We start from the raw sequence: 3,289 nt of genomic DNA, 5'->3' as shown, positions 1-3,289 counted from the left end.
AATGAAGCAAAAAAATATCAAAAGAAGTTAGAAGGAATACACAGAGTCACTGTACGAAAAATAAATACTTGAGTTTCAATCCTTTCAAGAGGTAGCATATGATCAAAAGTCAGTGGTACTCAAGGAAGAAGTCCAATGTGTACTGAAGGCATTGGCAAGGAACAACACTCAGGAGTTGATGGAATACAAATTGAAATCTTTCAACAAACTGTTGTGGCACTGGAGGCACTCCTTAATCTACACCAACAAATTTGGAAGACAACTACCTGGCCAACTGACTGAAGAGATCCATATTTGTACCTATTCCAAAGACAGGTAACCCAAAAGAATATGGAAATCATTGGACAATATCATTAATATCATATGCAAGTAAATTTTTACTAAAGATAATTCAAAAATGGTTTCCACAACAACAGTCTGATAGCGTAGTGGATATGAATTGGGCTCCTAATCTCACAGTCAGCAGTTCGAAATTACCAGCTGTTCTGTGGGATAAAGATGAGGCTTTCTGCTCCTGTAAAGATTTACAGCCTCGGAAACCCTGTACAGGGTTGCTATGAGTCGGAACTGATTCCATGGCACACAACAACAAATTAAGAGAGGAATGGGTAGTTAGCAGGACTTCAAAGGGTCCTTCCTGTTTGCACTTTAGGTGGTTTCTTGGGTGTTGAGTTGTTCACGTTTTCAGGAGGATTTAACACCTAGCTCAAATCTGTATAATGGAATACATGTGAGGAAAGACAAACAACTAGAAACACAGTGGTAAAAGATACATTTTTTCCTAAGAATCTTAACTGCTTCCTTTGTTGTGAGTCAGCAGTTAACATTGGGTTGGAGCTCACCTCCCCAAATCTCTTAAGAAATGGTCGACCATATGCCATTTCAAAGGGACTCAGTTTGAACCTACTTCTTAGGGCAACTCTGATTCTGAAATAGGGCAAAGTTAGATTGGTCTTTGGCAAAGTTTTGCCAGGGTCTTCTTTGAGGTGCAGTTCATCTTTTCCATTTTTCAGTTGACTGTGGTCTTCAGAATGCATGCGCCTTCCTGTTCACCTGGCAAGTTTCTGAATCTCCATTCAACTCCTCTCTTGAAATCTTCAGGAGAGTACTCAGGTGTAAACATCTTCAACCCAAGGTTAGGGATAAGCACTAGGGTCTGCAAAGATGAGAGTTAGGCCAACACCTTGACTTTTTTTTCAACACAATTTCTTTCCGTTTCTGTGGTGTTACTCTTCTGATGACCTGGGTAATATATTATATCTACTGCAGCTAGTTCATTTATGGCCTCTAATAGTTATAAACTTTCTGAGACATGTTTTGTTTTGTGCTGAGCCTCAGTGAGTAGCCCTACTCTTTTTCTAAATTGTCCTTTGTGCATGCAAGACAACCGAGGAGAACCCTGGTTAATGTTACTAGCTTTTCCTTTTGTGCCAAGGTGTCCTGGGTAACATTATTGCTTTAAGTGGGTCTGCTAGTATTGCCAACACTGCTTAGTGCTTCCCATGGTCCATGAAGCTGCTAGACAGCCATGGAGGAGACTGCCTTCAGTTGTGAGGAAGAGGGTGACAGGGTTAAATGTGAAGACTGAGGAAAGCATGGTCCCATGCTTTCTGCACTGTGCCAGTAGCTGCTTTTGCTTTAGTAAGAGCAGTACGCAGTGTGGGGTGTGTACTGTGGTGTGTTGTCCTAGATGTCAGCTACAGTTTTCAGGAAGGCTGTCCATTCTTTAGTCATTTAATGCAAATGTTTTAACAGGTAAGCTATAGGACTTTGGGAGAAGCACCTTAAGTCTGGATGAGTGGTTTTAGTCCCAGACCTTGGCATTCTAGAGTCCATTCCAGGGGGATTGTTTCCTTCTGCTTCAAACCCTCATGAAAAGATTTGCAATCAGTCCAAAATTGTGTATCTATACTCTGCAAAACTTAGTCATCTCAAGAAATCTTCTTTGTTGCCTCCAAGGGTCAGTTTCCATTTGCTGGATTTTCATCATTCATCTTGTCAGATTCTTTCTTGACTTACTCTAAAACCACTTGCCTTTTTTTAATTTTTTAATGGTGAGCAAGGTATGATAAGGGAGTATACATGAACTGACATCCTTAGTACCCTCTCTCATCAATGTCCGTGGGCACATGCCTTAAGGTGAATTACGCTGACAGGTCAAAGCTTGCCTCCTGACTGAATTCCATACCCTTTTGGGTATGAGAAGAGGAGACCATAGTTTCTGAAATGATGGAGTCTGACTCTGAAATTCCCAGAGAATCAAATTTCAGTGATACATAAGCAGGGGTAGGTCCGGGTTTGGGGCAGTTGCAGGGTCCCATAAAAGCAAAGACAGGATAAAGGCTAACCTCAGAGCCCCCAGTAACTCCTCCTCAGAGGAATGTAGCAGCATTGGATTCATTTTTTCAGGTTTTCACTATTGGAAAAAAATATTATATTGCTTTTAAAGGGCTTAAGCAAATCTAGCTGTAAAATATTCTAAGCCAAACAACCATTTCTTGGCCAAGTTCCCCCTGATATGAGAAAGTATTCCGGCTAAGCAACATTACAAATATTCTGGAAAAACCAGCTTTGCTCTCAAAATTAACTTTTTCTTGGATAAAATGTAGGTTGTAAGATGTTACCTCTAAAGTTGTGATAGACACTTTTGTTAAAATGAATTGACTTAATTAATAGTGTATTATAAGCTGAGCTGCTAACTGCAAGGTCATCAGTTCAAGTCTACCAGTTGTTCCATGGGAGAAAGATGAGACTTTCTGCTCCCATAAAGATTAACAGCCTCAGAAATCTTAAACAGGGTCACTATGAGTCAAACCGACTCCATAGCACATAACCACCAATACCACCAGTTCATAATATTAAGTATTTACAGCACAAGTACTTGCCTGTTTTAAAACCAGATTAGAGTAAGTGATTACAAGTCAGGAACAAGAAGCTGTTTTTCTTAAAAAGAAAAGAATTGAACGTATTTTAGATTGCTTCATGAAAAACATCAACTATGAGATTTAACTTGATTCAAAAACAGAAGTTTAGACACAGCAAGTTTTCAAAATAAGGTGAAACAGAAAGATTATATCTAATTTATAATTCAAGTTTATAAAATAGTATACGACATAGATATATGTTTTTGTTGTTATGTACCATGGAGTCGGTTCCGACTCATAGTGACCCTGCACAGGGTTTCCAAAGCTGTAAATCTTTATGGGAGCGGAAAGTCTCCTCTTTCTTCTGTGGCTGGTAGTTTTGAAATGCAGACCTTAAGGTTACCTGCCCAGTTAGTAACCATTTA

The 3,289-nt window shown here is 39.5% G+C and overlaps 1 pseudogene; it reads right to left on the bottom strand.

Moving 5' to 3' along the window:
* Positions 1 to 2,144: 2,144 nt before the first annotated feature.
* Positions 2,145 to 3,289, bottom strand: part of LOC102814165 — a 28,726-nt pseudogene continuing 27,581 nt past the window's right edge.

The sequence above is a fragment of the Chrysochloris asiatica genome, unplaced genomic scaffold, assembly GCF_000296735.1.
Source record: "Chrysochloris asiatica unplaced genomic scaffold, ChrAsi1.0 scaffold00297, whole genome shotgun sequence".
In the NCBI taxonomy this organism is placed as follows: domain Eukaryota; kingdom Metazoa; phylum Chordata; class Mammalia; order Afrosoricida; family Chrysochloridae; genus Chrysochloris; species Chrysochloris asiatica.
The sequence above is the reverse complement of the archived record's forward strand: the minus strand, read 5'-3'. Positions and strand labels throughout refer to the sequence as shown.